General features: G+C 44.2%; 1 protein-coding gene across 3 annotated transcripts in view; it reads right to left on the bottom strand.

The window, feature by feature from the left end:
• The window catches only part of syt1a (synaptotagmin Ia), a 164,629-nt gene that overhangs the window by 109,420 nt on the left and 37,364 nt on the right, over positions 1 to 17,845 (bottom strand). For all 3 annotated transcript variants that reach the window (XM_030342003.1, XM_030342004.1, XM_030342005.1), the window contains exon 2: positions 7,397 to 7,444. The gene's annotated coding sequence lies outside the window, so the exon portion shown is untranslated. The remainder of the gene's footprint in view (positions 1 to 7,396; positions 7,445 to 17,845) is intronic.

Here is a 17,845-nt window from a genome sequence, read left to right as displayed (position 1 = left end):
GGAAATCTCTCTCTCTCTCTCTCTCTCTCTCTCTCTCTCTCTCTCTCTCTCTCTCTCTCTCTCTCTCTCTCTCTCTCTCTCTCTCTCTCTCTCTCTCTCTCTCTCTCTCTCTCTCTCTCTCTCTCTCTCTCTCTCTCTCTCAGACAGAGAGGGTTCTGGGTAGCCAGTTTCATGCTATCTCGCTGCAGAATTTGCTCATGAGATCAAATGCTATCGTCTGTTTTGGCTATCCTTTTTTATCCAAAACACGTTAGTTGTTTAGTTCGGTACTGTTACACCGTTACGTTACCTTTGATGTTTTTTGAGCAAGAGCTCGATTGATCGGTTAATTAATCGGCTGACAGGAAATCATGAAATATAATGGACTATATTTTCGATCATTGAATAATGTCTGTACTCATTCATCACGTCAAATTACCTTAATTGCAGCTTAATCCTTCTGAAATTAAATTGTGTGTTTGTAACAAACAGCGGAACAGCAGACACATGACATTCATGTACAGCCAAGGTTAGGGCTTCTGGCTTGAGGACATAGAGTTGAGCTTTGTAGGCTGGGCCGGACTGGCCGGACCACTACACCCACCATCCTGTGCCTATACTGCTAGCCACAGTAGAAACACTGTGAGCTGTGTATCATAGAACCACCTCTCACTGTGCATTACACGATGCACAGTGAGAGACCAGAGAATCACTCATGTAAGGAGAAGTAACAAGCCTCCTTAACCTTAAAAAAGCTCCCGTCAGCGCGGGGGCTACATCGAGCTCTGAACATGATTACAGCCTCCGACTGAGGCGAACGACCCCGCCGCCGGGGGGGGGGGGGGGAACACTGTCGCGTTGAGGTATTTATTTTAAGCATCCGTTCTGCTTATGCTCTCGCCTGCCTCTGAAACGTGGAGGACATGAGACAGGGAGATGAAAAGTGGTCGGAGTGACGCGACGACACGGCCGCAATGCTGGATAATTATCGCAGAAGCTGTCGCATTTCACGTTTCGCCGGATGAGAGTTCTTGGGAGGATCACATCCAATCTCTTCTTCCTCCAGACAGAGAAATGTAAGGTAACACAAATTGATACGGAGGCCTGTTTCCGCGTGAGGACTTGAAGATTTTTCTTGAGTCTGTTGCATTGTGGAGAAATTGAATTTTCTTGTTGCAACAGAAAGTTTCTGCTGTCATGATGAAGTTGAATATAATCTGAACGAGCGAAGTGAAGGCTGGATGTTAACAGCCACATGTTGGCTGACTGAAACTGCTCCATCTCCATTGGAAAACCATGAGAGGGGAAGGGTGATTTCCTGGAGGAGACGAATACCTTTTTATGCCATTGTTGTCGGCACCTAGCTAGAGCATACATCTTGATGCATTTATGGCTTCCGTTAAGGAAACACTTCCACATACCAGGCCCTTTACAGTACAAGACACACAAGACCATCCATTGAGACACCATGGACAGGTCATCATTGGGACAAGTCCACCTCTTTTCTAATTACTGTTTAGTCATTGTTATTCGTGGGTGGTGGTATGGCACTTTGCTGAGGGAGGCCTAGGGGTAGGCTGTGGACTTTGAGGTTTGAACCGAGAACTTTTCGTCTTGGAGTTGAAGTCGGTGGCTATTTCTCAAGCCATGGCATAATCCCTCAACAACAGCAAAAAACAACCACCCCCACGCTCAAGATAGATATCCCTCCACTACACACACCCTGCGGTTTCTGCGACCAGGGATTCAACACGCTGTCCTTTCCTTTAGAAGTGTTGAACGTGCACACACACACACACACACACACACACACACACACACACACACACACACACACACACACACACACACACACACACACACACACACACACACACACACACTCACACCAAAAATACACATCCACAAACAACACATACACACAGTCACATACACACAAGCACACTGACAAAGTTAAATGACCAAGGCTTCAAGATCTCCCCCCCAGTGTGTGTCTGTGTCTCGGTCAATCTTTCGGCGCTGCACGTATTGTTGTGGAGCCGTGGGCACGCGTGACTCACCGCGGCCCATCTCACAAACCCTCTGACAGGGGAAATCGTTTTTGACCGTCTCCCCAAGGTTCCCCTGACCAGGAGTACATACATCCGCTCGCTGCGCCCTGCTAAAGCGATGCCATGCGTCACTTAATGGTGGTTCAACGGTCTCACGGTGCATTCACACCAAAAATGAATGCGCAGCGTAAATCTACACAAAGTTTCTCCACAGGATAAACCTACAGCGCGAGAACCTGGATTCACATTATTCTACTAGGAATATTTTAACTTTTCAGCAAATTTCGCTTGATGCTTTGTCGTGATAGCATATCAGCGTTCACTCACTGAAGTCTAGATTGAACCGCAGAATGGAGAAGAAAGTGATTGTGTCTGTTTGCGGACTCCTGGAGCTCTATAATATATATATATGAGGGTTAGGGGTCTGAATCCCATCCTCACTTTGGCCACCCGTGCTCAAGAATGCATGTGATCACGGTATAGGAAGTCGCAGCATGGGCAGGAGAGTCTAGTGGTTATCAGGGTTAAAGGGTCAGGGTTTCAATCCCAATAGTGGTAGCATCCTTGAGCAAGGTGCCTGACCCTAAACCTGTGCCCTAATATCACGCATCTGATAATACCGCCAATTTTTTGGATGTGAGCATCTGCTAACCGACTAAATAGTAAACGGTAGACTCAGTAGCAGGAGGTTAAACAGCTCAACAAATGGGATGCATTATTAGTTTGCTTTCTGAGGCTGGCCCTCCTGTGTGAATGGAGCGATGTGGCTGACCGGCTGCCAAGGCGGTGGGGTTAGGATTAAGGACCCCTCAAAGCGGCCTTTCGCTTTGCCCACTTTGTACTCTGAGCCTTTTCCTCTCTGAATAAACAACTGATAATATACCTGATCGCTGTATCTCGCTGCTCATATTTCCGATGAATATTTCAACACAAAACTCAACCCCTCCCCGGTCTGCCTCATAATCACATCAAATCGTCTTTCCTTCAATAATGGATGCATAACACCCGTCAAGATGCTGTCCTCATACAATTAAAGTCATTCATTCAAGGCTATTTTCAAACGTTTCGTCAAACTCTTGGGACGTTCTACAGATTTACAAGATGACGTGATTAAGGTTGTTTAAGAAGCAATCTCCATCCGTCATCTAGTATATATTAACAGGTGCCCACCAGAACCCAGACAAAAAAAATGGATTTGGACGACGTGGCTGTTTTCTTGGTCTTAAAATTCAACTTGTGTCGAATTCAACTTCAGTGTCAAGGATTTAGTGAGGGAGCAAACGTGTCTCTCTCTCTCTCTCTCTCTCTCTAGGAAGGAAGCCCAAAACAGGGTCAGTCTTTTGTACTCGCCATAACCCTCCTACTCCCCCCACCCCCCCCCGTCCCCCCTAGTCCCCCTCCACCATTCCCTCGGCCCACAGTGACCGCGATGGGTCTCAGGGACCTTGGCTCCACAAAAGGGACAGGGCGATCGACACCGCGGTGTCAAAAGAACAGACCACAGAGAGAGAACGAGCGACAGAGAGAGAGAGAGGGAGGGAGAGAGAGAGGGACCCTTCGGGGAGGAGAGGCTTCCTCGTGCCCATCTTTCAAACCCCATCTTCCGGGCCCATCTCCCCTGATGTGTCTTCTCTACTCTCTTCTTCTCTCCCCGTCTAAGCGAGTCCCCAGGGACAGATTATTCCTGTGTGTCAGGGGATCATAGCGCGATGGGGAAAGAAACATGCCACCGAGACCTGCCGCTTTCTGAACACATAGGGGGGAGGGGGGAGGGGGAGGAGGGAGGGGGGGGAGAGAGAGAGAGAGAGAGAGAGAGAGAGAGAGAGAGAGAGAGAGAGAGAGAGAGAGGACCCATGTGTCTTTCTGGACACATAGGGGAGGGAGGGGGAGGGGGAGGGAGGGGGGGGGGGGAGAGGGGGAAGGAGGGGGGAGAGAGAGGGAGAGAACACATATGCATATTTCTGGACACATAGAGTCCAGAGAGGAGGGGGGAGAGGAGGTGGTGGAGGAGGGGGAGGAGAGGGAGAGGGAGAGGGACGAAGAGAGAGAGACCCGAAGAGAGCAAGAGAGGGAGAGAGAACACATATGTGTCTTTCTGATCACATAGGGGAGGAGGGGGGAGGAGAGGGGGGAGAAGCCTGAAGCGTAGGGTCAGAGACCAGAGTGAATAGAAATAAACCCTTTGTCCTGTTAATACTGGAAGATAAATCTAAAGCCACAAAGACATTTCGTTCTTTAACGTGTCCTCACTTTATTATTATATATGTGTCTGTCTTTATTATGTTTAACAGATGCTGTTCTACTTTATTTAGATAATAATAATATATCAATGTGCAAATTGTATTAACCTAAACGGAAACTAAAATAAACAAAAATTTGACCAAATTCACAATATTCTTAGTACAGTTATTTCAAGAAGTCAAGACATAAGATATATTTCAAGATAACTGTTTATCTTGATATAATAGATATATTCAGAAATTTTCATTTTTGGACCATGTGAAAAGTAAATTCATGCTAACCTCTACCATTAAACCAACTGAATCCCTTGAGAAACCAACTACCGTGGCAAAGATGTGAACCGTGTCACTCAAACGGTATATTTATAGAGAAACCACTGAATTATTTATTTGTAAACATGTCATACATGCTAAGCCAGTTTGAGTGACAGTTGACTCCTCCGTCAATCTCTCCGAGGTTTTGGAAGAACCCATCGTTTTTCACGAGTTCTCCTGATTGACGGGGACAATTCTGTCCGACAGGCGGATATTTTCATCTACCTGCTAGCGCCGCTGCTGAGGAAACAAGTTAATTCGGGGCCCTCGCTAACCCTCCTCCACCACATCACCAACTGTCTCTCTGATGTCTCTCATTTCATTTCCGGGATCTCACCCACATTATCGTTTGTAATGTGGGCTGAAAACATAATCTGACGCGTTGCTTGCGTTATTAGCTTGTAACGAATTTTCCCCCTTTGGTTTTCACAATGAATGCGGTTGGCAACAAAACACAAAGATATATCCACACAAACACAGACACATACACACACACAAATGACAACCGTTTAGTTTGTCATTGTGGCTAATATCAACGACGAGCTCCGCAAACTCACGCTGGAATATAGACCCGAGAAAACTTCTGCCTAATTGGTCTGTCTCTTATTATGAATCTTTTTCTTATTCATTTGTAGCCTCGAACGTGTGCTGTGCAGAGACAGACAGCTCCATCAGAGAGAGCTACAACAGAGTGCGATTGTTTGGGAGTTCAGATTTAGTGGTAGCATAGGAGCGGGGGGGTTAAGGTGTTCCACACCCAGATGGTTCTGCGTTCGATCCCGAATGTACACATTCTACTCTGCAGACAGGTCGAGAAAATACGTATTTTCTTTATTTTGATCAAAGCTGCTCCAACCTCATTCATGTATCTAAAAGTCACCGTAAGTTGCCTTGGATCAGATATATAACATGACAATGTCTATGCAGGTTTATCCCGCGTGCCTATCGAGCACAGCCCCCTGTAGGGGAAGTCTGACAGAAAGCAGCGCTTTAAATCACAGATTGTCCAATCTCTCGTCACAGATTGTGTGGGGACCTGACAGAATGCTCCGACCAAGTATTACAGCACATTCAAATACAAATCATACCTACTATCGTTGAAAAACCAACCAGTGCGGTACAGTATAATGTAGCAGACAATCATAGCATCGTATAGTGTATATAGTCCACTACAGTTCAGCATAGTGTAGTATAGAATCATAGCATTGTATAGTGTATAGTCCATAGTACAGTCCTGGCCAGCTATGATGGGAGCATACGATGGGACTCAATGACATAGCATGAAGCACAACAGACACACAAGCATCTTGACCTCCACTACCACCACTCCAACCACAACCACCACCACCACCACCACCACCATCCTCCTCCTGATCCCCCAACGCAGAGCGTTCACGGGGGATGAACACGCCGCAATGTGGGCCAGGGATGTTCTCAGTGCATCAATCACTGCTGACAGTTGGGATGGTGGCGAGGAGCTCCATTCATCACCGGAGGACAGGCCTCCCTTCTCTTTTGAGTCAAAGCTAATGAGTGATCTCTGAAGAAAGGTTAAGAGCACAAGTGCCGAACGGCCGCGAAGCCTCCGGAACGAGCGTCCTGCTTACACAAGGGCACGCTGAGGGCGTCTGCGTCGCTAGCAGGATGTTTATCGGCCATAAAGATAGGTGCTGCGGGGCCAGTTTTGGTTTGCGCTTCGCAGTGGATGGTATTTCAAGATAAAAGCGCAGCGATATAGATGGAAACAACCTCTGTCTGGCCCTATATATTGTTAGCCTCAATGCAAAGTCACATTTTGGCCAAATTGTGATAACTAACCGAACTCTACTCTATTCTATTGCAGCTGATTCACTGTGCTTCATTGGCTATCCTAAGCCAATCAGACTGCTTTTGACTGTCCATAATCATTATCTGCCTAAGTCATCTATTTGACTAAGACTAAGACTTATTCAATACAATCTGAACTTTAAAATATGATTTAGGCAATTATGCTCTGAGGCTAACGATATGAAAGTTGCAGATTAAAAACAAAGTGGGCTCTTATGGTGCTCAACTAAACCCTACTATCCCCTAATTTCTCGATCCTTCAAATAAAAACAGAGAACTGGGCCTAGTCACAGAAACAAAAATTATATAGATTTTTCAAAACCAAAAAGTTTATAAACTGTCTAACGAAAGAAGGCTCCAACAGCCACGTCAAAATAAAAGCAGAGCGCTACAAACAAAATAAACCCCACCCTAACTATCAACAATCCAAACGTCACTGCAAACCGTCCGATTCGTGGGTGAATGTGAAAACCAACGGAACCAGCAGCCCCCCCCCCCAGCGTCACTCAGGCTGGGGCCTCGCCAGTCACCCTGATCAGAGCTGACTCCGCTCTCATCGAATTGGCCCCCCGGGCTCAGGGGCCCGACCGGGGCCTCTGTGGTGAATATTAGATTGCACGCCTCCAGATCTCATTAAAGGAAGCAACAGGACGACGTCTGCCTCCGCAACGAGGCCCAGAGGCCATGGGGGCGGTCCTGACTCCCGGTCCACTCCCCTGATCGAGTTGATACCGGGCTGAACGCGCGTCGACCGTCCGAAAACACCGACCGAGATGGACAAGAGGACTCCCCCACTCCTTCGAAGACAATTCCTTTGACGCCAGGAAGTGATGCGATTTTGGAAGAGAAAAGTGGGAATCTGAGAAGCGGGTACGACACACTAGAGGGGTGTGTTACATCGCCGGTTTGATCCATTACACACATTAGGAAGGCAATGGATCATGTAGTAGATTAATTAGAGAGACTGGTGTCCCAAACACTTACCAGCTCTGTGAGGAGGATTTGTCTCGTCTTTTCTCGTGGCTCTGTTTGCTGTGAAACAAAACAGATAACATGGAATTAGATTTGTGCACGGCTGTAATTAACGTTGTGAGTAACATGGTGATGGTTCTTTAACCCTGTGAAAATGACAACATCAAAACTAGTTGTAGTGTTACACGGTAAAGTACATCTCCATGAGATAACCAAATTCTCTCATCGCCTGAGGGCTGTAGTGGCCTTTGGGGGATTTTGGGAAATGCAGTCAGAGACCTCAGCATGGCAAGCTACATATGCATTTGACACTTGTGACTGCAGGGACCACCAACAGTTAACACAGAGTTATCCCATCTAGTTTTCAAATGTTAAATCACAACATGGCCAAATTGGCATCTATTTTATTTATTATTTATAACACCCATCCTCCCCTGAGGGCTTAACCTGTTTTAATTTGTCCTTCCAATTACACTTCTAACCTCCAAGGTGATAAGGCTACAAGGAGCTCTAGGCTTCTATTGAAGGCCTTGAAATGTCGGTTAAAAGTCATGTCACAGTGAGCGTTCGCATTGGAGCAATCCAGCGCCACACACATCGAATCTCAACACTCGCTCACAAGCTGTGGAATGAAGCCATCAGCACTAAGAAAGGTCCTTTGTTTACGACCGAGTCGTTCCAATGAATAAATATATTGATAAATACAAGCTCTGTATATCTGTGAACCCGGCCATGCTTGAAAGATTGGCAGCTAGCCGGAGCTTCTTCCCCGGCAGTTGGACAATATATTCAAGGCCTGTTAAACCACTACCCAGTGAATAAACTGTTTGGAAATAGTTGGACAAAGAATGTTGCAAGTGACAAATTGCCACAACTTCATCCGCTAATTATTAGGAATGCAGTTAAACACAGCTCCGAGCATGTATCGTACCGCTATAATTCAAATGTTTACAAGATTGAGTCTTCATGACGGCTGATGGATTTGCGTTAGTATTACTTTGCAGGATAAATTAACGTAATTTATTTTGCCACATTTTATCTTCTCACGCTTGTTTTATCTCCGATAATGTTAGTGCTTTTGTCAGTAACTAAGCTTTCCAGCACTCTTTCCAAAGTCAGATTTTCATGGAACAAAAAGATTTAGAGAAAAGATGCCTGGGTTAAGTGAGCCACATGTGGTTTGGATTTGAATTCTACAGATGCCTGTGACTTTCAACGATTTCAAACAAAGTGAAAGCTTCAAGGGAAAAGGTTAAAGCTAGGTTTGAGACTGAGGTGTTGGGTGCGGCGTGAAAGCTACAAAGTGACAGTTGAAGCTGACGACTGCAAAATAGCGGCGCAGAGGTGAGCTCATCCATCAAAGACAGAAACAAAACCCTACCAAGGTTTGACGGATGAGAGCGGTAATGACCCTAGTCTACCCATCGTATAATACCAGAACTCACAACAATTAGTGTTTTATGAGTGACACAGATGAAATAATCTGAATATTTTCCGATGACTTTTGTCAACTGTCACAAATCTCCATTTTTCTTTCCTTCATGATGTGAAAAATTTGTCAAAAGCTTAAACTCATAGTGAGTCAATTTGGTGGCGGTGGGCGTGTGTGGATGATGGCTGGTATGGCCGAGTCAGACTGATTGTTCTCTGGGGCTGGGTGAGGCTGCACCCCTGTTTCACATTGAGTAAACAGTATGCACAGGTCAAACCAGCGATCACCTCATATACACTCAGGGAGAGTTATCCTGCATGGCAACATAGAGCACCAGGCTATGTATCATTGTCTATCAGCTTTTCCCAACACCACCTCCCTGCGGCCTTATCTGGAGGAGCCCAGTTTAAGTCCCCGATGTGGTTTGTAGCATGTGCATTGCCACAGTTGTGTTATATATTTCTTCTTTTCAGGATGCACCAATAACACCAAATCGTGTACGCATTTCACAAGACGGACCACAGTCCCTCTGTACACCCATTGTTAATCTTCCCTGGTTCCAGGATATGTAATTTAAAATACAGCAGCGTTTCAAACAAAAGTGTTCACACACGGCGCAAACCTAATTATTTCCAATCTTGTTCCAAGAGGAGAGAAAGTAAATGAAAGAGCGAAAGAAACCAACCAACAAAAGAGAGCTTTGGCTACTGATCGATGATGGCAGAGGGGTCTCTGTCGAGCTCTATTCCAGGGGCCCGATGAAGTTCACTTCAGCCGGTGAACACTCAATAATTAGCGGTTGATATTTGAAAGTGGCAGCAGGTGGGATTTCAAACCTAGCTCTGTCTCTTTACCAAAAATTGTATTTTCTCTGTGTGTGAGTGAGAGAATAAAAATCTCAGACTTCCTGTTGCGGTCAATCATTTATAAAATTGACATGTAAATGCCCACGATTTTAAAACATGGAATTTCAAAATAAAGTGGCGAAGTTCACATTAATTGTTTTCCAGAATATTCGTAGGACTGCTATTACTCCTTGCCAACTCACTTATAGGGCTAACAAAAACATATTGGTACTCTTAAGATACAAGTATTACTTATTTAGTAATTTAGCAGATGCCTTTATCCAGACTGACTTACAAATAGCTTTGGCTCGTCGCCAATACACACCCCTGTTAAATATTAACATGAAAATGTTTGAATAAACAATAACTATTAAAAGGTATTCTGTGTATTCTTGAATTGTTTGGATGTTTTCTCCGACCGCGAAAGTTATTCCTCTAAATAAGATACTAGAAATTCTGAAATAAGAGACAATGAATAAGAAAACAGAGGTCAAGGTTGTTGAGGTATTTCTTGGGTAATATTCTTGTTATTATTCAACGCTGCAGTACGATAAGTATATTTTATATTTCCTTGCGGGGAACATAAAGGCATTTAATTTCCTCCTCTCCCCGTAGATGTGCCTTTGACCTTTCGTGCTAGCCAGCTCATTATCCAGATAAGCGCATTTTGCCGCGCAATCTTTGCGCGTGTCACAATATAGGTTGAAATTACGATGGCGTAGACCCCAAACCTCAACGACAGCAACTCTGTTTCCCACAACACAGGGCATTTTCTGGGAATGTTGACAAGGGCGCAAAAAAAGATTGGTCATCGATCAAGCTGGGGGGGGACCATGATGTCATATGATGATTAGTACCAGGTACCCCGGAAGCCATAAAACCTTTCTGGCCTAATTGGAACGGTCTGGTTATCAAATATATATACATACATTGTAAACCACAACCTGATTGTTTCATAATTTGCATACAATATTTCCTATATGATAGATGACTAGATAGATACGCTACACATTCAAACTACAGTGCATGCAACACAATAGGGTGTGCGATGGCCAAACCACATCAAAGCCCCTCTGTGCACATCAACATCAATAATGACTTTCCATCTTCTTGATTCACACACACACACACACACACACACACACACACACACACACACACACACACACACACACACACACACACACACACACACACACACACACACACACACACACACACACACACACACACACACACACACACAAAAGATTGTGTCCCTGTCGATATTAGATTTTTCAGATCCAGCGTATCTATTTAATAAAAATCCAACCAATCCATATCGAAGTCATTTAAGACAAAGGTGTGTCCTCCTGTGAGTGTTACCCACACAAAGCCAATATCCTGCACCACGATATTACCTCAGAGAGCCAGACATCTGCTATAGTCGCAACAAACATTAATACAAAATCAGAGATACTCTTTTTTTACACTCGCTTTAAGATCTTCAACCTCCAGTTGTTTTTTTGATGTTTATTTGCACCAGAGCACAGGTCACCTGCCCACCAGGTACCCGCCCCTAGCAACGGCAGCATCTCCCTGGTAACGGTAACACCTGTGTTATTCTTGCAACAGGCGGAGGCATTCAAAGGCGGACAGATTTGTTAACGAGGGAAGGCGTTGAAAGGGAGAAGGCTTACACAGAGCATCGGTAATAGCTTCAAAAACAGGGGAGCAATTTAGAAAAAGTGTAACTTTGAGCATTAATAGGGCAATAGTTAATAGTGAATTCCTCATTTATAAAACATTGTTCATACATGAATAGGCATTTGTAAGCAATTCATAATCAGTTATGAATGATTGATAAGATCAACCATTTTTCAACTGTCTTACTAATAATTAGGAATAGATTATGAATTGTTCACTAATGAGTATGAATGTAAGAAATGTTCATGCTTTAAAGGTTCTGTTTTTCTGCTACCAAAATCTGGATTTCAGCTAATGCAATGTGGGGTTGTTGTTTATCAGGAAGTGATGCATACTTTAATGGAGTGCGTGATCATTGAGTGGCTCTGTTTTTTTGTTTTTTTTACGGATGCACTACATGACTCCTTTTAAGACCATGAGCTGACATCCTCCACACAAGGTGTGCTGCTGCATCGGTGAATAGGAAACGGGTCATAACCCTGAGACTTTTTTCTACATTTTCCACGATCGGTTGGTTTAGGTTGTGATGAGAGAATCAGAAGGTGTAAGAAAGGGTAGAGGAATGAATAGTCTGACTTTTTTGGGTGGGGGGTAAAAAGTAGAATTCCAAAAGAATGGCATGGTCCACCTTTGTCACATTGAATAGCGTCAATCCCTCATTCCTCTGATAATATCAAAGTCACAAAGAAACCTCACTCTGACATAACACAAGCAACCCTCTTTATTTCAAAAATATTTCATGAATATCTAATTACTCCTCACCCCCTGTCAAACGGTCCATTTTTTCACAGACAGGCAATTTGAAGATAGCAACCAGAGAGGCAAGAACAGAATAATACAAAGACTGGCTGTAAATGGCTGAGTTGAATTAAATTCAACACATCAATTCTGGTCCAGATTCCATTGTTGCTCGTAGCATAATTAAATGCTAGCAAGGTTTTGTTTGCATCCCTTCTAGGAAAATGGATGGGCATCAGCAAGAATTTTGGATTCTGGGGGGTGGGGGGGTGGGGGTGGGGGGGGGGGGGTTGGGGGAGCTAGGGATGTCATTCAATGTCTCCGTCTCTCGTCCTCATCAAAACATTTTGATAATCAGAAAGGCACAGACGCCGAAATGAAAGAGAACCAGCACTATGTCTGCTCTATGAAGTTAGCTGCGCAGGACGCCTCTCAGTGGACTGCATTGCTTGACATTTAGCGTTTTAATGGACGATTTCCCCTCCATCGTTTCAAAGTGTGCAATAGGAAAAGGTTGGATATGAATTGCCATAATGGGGCGAACTGACAGGGCGAAATGAGGCTGTTCGCTTCTTAGTGGCTCGGTTTGATTATTCATTGGAAGCAGAGTCGGAATATGTCAGGATGTTTTCAAGCCCACGTACGCTTATTACAAGTCATTCAGGAGACGCGTTCATTCAACGCTGCCTCAGTGAATAGAGATACAGCTAATTTCCCCTGATATACTATAGGTGTAGCGGGGACATTGGTTGTCAAACCCAGATCACATCCGAAGGAGTTGAGAGGTATTTCCCCGGTTTACTATACGTATAGCGGAACATTTCGAAGGGGGTTGGACACCTGAGCTGATAGACTGTGTTTAAGATACAAACCCCTTAAATACTTTGTACATAGTGTGTGTATCAGGGCTCCATGGGAATGAGGTTGTTTCTATTGTTTTACATGTATGCGTCTGAGGATAATTCAATGCAACTCACTCGGCAAGGAAATTAAAGTTATTCCGTTACAATACTTTGCCTATCCACCGCTTTAATGCCGTAGGACGCCCGGTTCTTGAAAGTTAAACGGGATAACCATACTGTGGCTAGCACCTCTACCGATCCTCATTGCCTGCGATGGCAGATCTTGTAAAAACAAGCCACTGTTCCGATTGATTGCGAAGGCGCGGGATGGTTAGACATCACTGAGCCATCCAGCGACCAGATGTTTCTCTCTGTGCATGCAGCCAGCAGGCAGCCATTAGTGTAGAGAAACAGACCACCAGCTTCCCCCCACGCTTTCCCCACTGTACACGCCTCCCCCAAGTTACCATTTTTCCGCTTCACGGAGTAAACTTAAAAATGTGTGAAAGACACCATTAACTAAAGTCAACCACCGTGCTGATGATAGAGTAGGGAAATGAGTCAAGCTTAGTGCCGCCGTGAAGCACTAAAACTAGTTTTACCGTTGGAGACCCCGAATACATCCAGACAGAATACCAAATGGAAGGTCAGAAAACCCTCTGAAACGAGTCTGCTGATGTGTCCCTCACTATTTCTGACCTTGACTCCCAAAGCCTGAGCTATAGAGCTGCCTCTGACTCCAGAAGGCAAACTGCCCAGTAAATCACAGCACACTTTGGCTCCAGTGAAAAAAAAAAAGGAGTTACCAACCTTCCTTAAACCTGCGCCGTTTAACTTCGCCCAGGCAGAGGGCCTGTGGATATGAGTGGTAATTGCACATTGATTTTTCCCTCATGCTGCTCTGAAACGGGGAATGGTGCTGCAGTGGTGGTTGATGGTGGCATTGAACTGAAAATGAAAGTGGAGCGAGAAATACTCTTGGCCGAAGAACTAAAACAATAGAGAAATGTTTCTTGGTATTTTCCAATGTTTTCCAACCTCACTATATTGTGTGGAACATGTTTTCCTGACCCTGTTTGATCCTATAACAAGTACTGTTAATGGTAAGCGTAAAATCCTTAAAAATGTAGCTCTAGATCAACAAGCTTACCTGTGATGTGTTTTTCTCGTCCCCCTAAAAATCCCTGAGCGACTGAAAATGTCTTAAATGTTTATCCACATCAACAGCTTCATTAGTTATGCCCGGATCTATGAATATGCTCATGTGCACCTTGAGGCTACAAAGTCTTTCTGCAAAACCCACACACTTATGCATCAACTCCCTAAACAGTCTGGAGTATATTGTTCACTACATACACGGCGTTTGTCAGTGTTGCGAGCTGGCAATCAGTTCCATCTTTGAAAAGATGCTAATTGGTCGGTGGTAACAGCTGTGATGGCTGCAAAGAGACCAGCCGTTCACTAAAACGTTGACAGACAGGGATGGATTTAAAAGTTTACTTCCTACACTAAATAAGCTGAGCCGCTGCCGCCGCAGATAAGGACGTACATGCAGATCATTAGCATATCTTCAAAGGCGACCCCATGAAGTAACCATTGTCAAATTTGCATTTACCTGCCTTCTCTGTGTCCCAGAAACTTGTGTTGAGTGTTGCGTCATAATAGAGACCAGGAAACCTTGGGTCTGCATCCTAAAACGGTCATTTTTTCAAATTTTTCTAGTTTTAAACAGCAACAAAAGCGATTTTCTCCTAGCCAATGTAAGGCAAAGGCTGTGCTGCATTTGCATATGTCCGTGTGACAAAACAAGGACGGGCCTTTGCACCACCAGCGCAAATGGCAATGTGACATTGCAGTGCTGTGAAGGAGCACATTTGTTGCCAGAGAACTAAATCAAAAACTTTGATTCAGTAGTCACGGGTAAGCTTCAGAAAGACATTGACTGCAGAAAAAACATGATTCTTTCAGACATTATTTCCCAGTGAGCCAGAGTTGGTTAAATCATGACCATGAATGAATCATGTTATTTAGAAAGTCTTATTTGGTTCAATTCCTGTAATTTTACCAGAGAGTGGATTTTGGTATTGTTCATGATTGGCTTGGGCGGCTGAAGGATCTTAATAGGAGAGCTGAAAGGTGCGCAGGCTGAGCCTAATTTAAACGGTAAGAAGGTTTATCGGAGGAGACAGCCGTGACTGACACCATGGTCATCGCTGCTTTGATACGACCTACTTCTAAGCCATGCATCCATGGCAACGGTGGATCAGGAATCAGGAACATCCAACCTCACAGGTGAGTTAAGTCAACTTCGGTTTAGCTCAAGACTGAACTAATGGACTTATCGTTATTCTGTTTCAAATGGATGAACTAAAAGCGACAATACACTTCGATAAAAAAAAGTCTTGCATATATTATTTTGCAGAACTCATGGCGAGCATGTCTAGACCATGACTCAGCATCTACTCACAGCCTTTCTTCCCTCCTTTTCCATCACTGGCATCTGATTCGAGCACAGTCTCCACAATTCACCACATTCCGGCTGAATGACAGCAATCCAAGCCTTCCGTCTGGGTAATCAGGCAATCAAAGTGCATTATTCAGATTCACGGAACGAGGCTCATTTTGAGACCGAGACGAACGCCCGGCCTCATTTCAACCTACTTATCTCTCCTAAACTTTTCTTTTTTGCGTGAATCAGGGCTCCGTCAGAATGAGTTTGTGTCTATTGTTTGTCTGATGATAATTACAATGCAACCCACTTGGCAAGGAAATTAAAGGTATTTTGTTCGGCTTGTGGTCGATATGAACTTGGCTGTGAAATAATATATAGAAATATATATATTTCTATTATATTTTTTTTCTTTTTTGCTCAACAGAAAATTCTCCATCCATGCTCCATTCTCCATCTTAGACTGCAGTTGAAAAGCAATCAGGAACTCATTGGATGCTTTCAACTTTATGTCTCGTTTTAACGGTTGCCAGGCAACACTTGGGGTGTTATCGTGAGCCAGTGACAGGGAGAACCGTGATTCCTAAACTGAACGCAGTCTTCTGATCAGTGGTAATTAGACATTCTTAAGGACACTGGAATGAACGTTGAACATGTCAGCTTGAGGAATCTCAAGCATGGCACGTAGCCCGCATCCAGACAGGATACCAGATGTTTCAGCGGATTATTTGACACATTTTGATTGGAAACTGAACACTTCATTTAAAAGACACAAGGCCCTATCTGAAGGTACTGTACTAATTCAGACGTACCGTGTGACTGCAATGTTGATTTTTGAGGACAAAATGTAGTTAGAATAAGGAATTTCCAATATTTAGGAATCGTCCAATTATCAAGTACAGTCAAAATTCCTGGCATTGGTGAAATGTTATCGGCCATAATATACAAGTTATTTTTAAGATTTATTCTTGAATATGTGTCTGAGCTTCATATTCTAATAGCCACTGGCAGACTGACTATCCACTGCTTGGCTGTAGAATAGCTTCCATTTTATTATATACCATCACACACTTTTTAGTTTTTCATACCCTATGCTCTTTCTTCAGTAGAAAATATGCAATCTTCTCTAAAGGGTTGAAAATGGGCGAGTGTGACCTTATGATAAGAGAGTTTGCCCTCCCCCTCTCTCTCCACCACCACCACCCCATAACAACAAACACCACAAACTAACACCCACTGAAAATCTTATTCCACCTATAGAGCTACACCTTCTAGAGCAAGCTGAAGCACGAAAATAAATGAACAATATAACACAAAGCCAGTCCATGATTTCCTGTATAACATGGGACAGTATTTCACCCTTCGAAAACAAGTGGCCGTCATCCAGAACTCGTTCCAATACTTTTTCTTTCGGATCAATTGTTAACGTTCCATTGTTAAAGGAGAGGAAGAGAGCGAGAGCGAGAGAGAAAAAGAGAGAGATGCTATCTAGTGTTTCACTCAGCTCTCTCGCCCAAATCTGTTTCAGAATCTATGTAGGTGTGGGAGCTTTAATGAATCCCCATGAAAATTGGTTTTCACACCAGACAATATATGTCAGTGTCAGAGCCAGGATTCATTCCTGCTCACCCTCATGTACGCACGCACGCCCGCACGCACACGCACACACACACACACACACACACACACACACATCAATTGGAATTAAATGGACCTGATGATGTGGAGCCTTTGATAGTGAATTTGCCTAACATTCAAAATGACTGCATTAGTGTCATTTGGTTAGTGCAACAAATTAGGCCCTCTCTTTATATTAAACTGCCCATGGTCGTCAGTCAAAAGGTCAACGGCAAGTCTTATACACGCTAACCTGACCCTTCAGGTGAGTGAGTGAGGGTGGGAGGTAGAGAACGGATGAGGTGGGCGAATGCGAAGGCCGCCAGGATGAATGAGTGAGTAAATGAAGAGAGCCAGCCAATGAATCAACGTGGTGCGTCAGTTAATGAATGCATAGAGCAAGAGCGGAGTACAGAGTGAAATGAGTGATACAATGAATGAGTGACTGTGGCGAGTGAGTACATTAATCGCAGAGGTCATGAGCAAATTATTGAGTGAATCACACACAAAAGAGAGAATGACTAAAAGCGCAGGCGGTTTTTCTTGCGAGGGGGGTGGAACAGGAATCAGACATCCGTACCTTCGGGCGATGACAGGATGAGCCAGATTGTGAAGGATGGGTTGACTCAAAGGTCTGTATAAACAGAATGCACATAGTTATGAGTAAATAGTAAATGGACTGCATTCACAGTATACAGCACTTTTTCTAACACGTGGCCACTCAAAGTGCTTTACAATATTGCCGAACATAAACCCGTTCATGCACACATTCACACACCGACGGCGGTGTCAACCATGCAAGGCGACAGCCCGCTCAACAGAGAAACCGGGGATCGAACTAGCAACCATCCG

This window comes from Gadus morhua, chromosome 19 (assembly GCF_902167405.1).
Source record: "Gadus morhua chromosome 19, gadMor3.0, whole genome shotgun sequence".
NCBI lineage: Eukaryota > Metazoa > Chordata > Actinopteri > Gadiformes > Gadidae > Gadus > Gadus morhua.
Note: the sequence above shows the minus strand (reverse complement) of the source record. Positions and strands in the feature narration are given on the sequence as shown.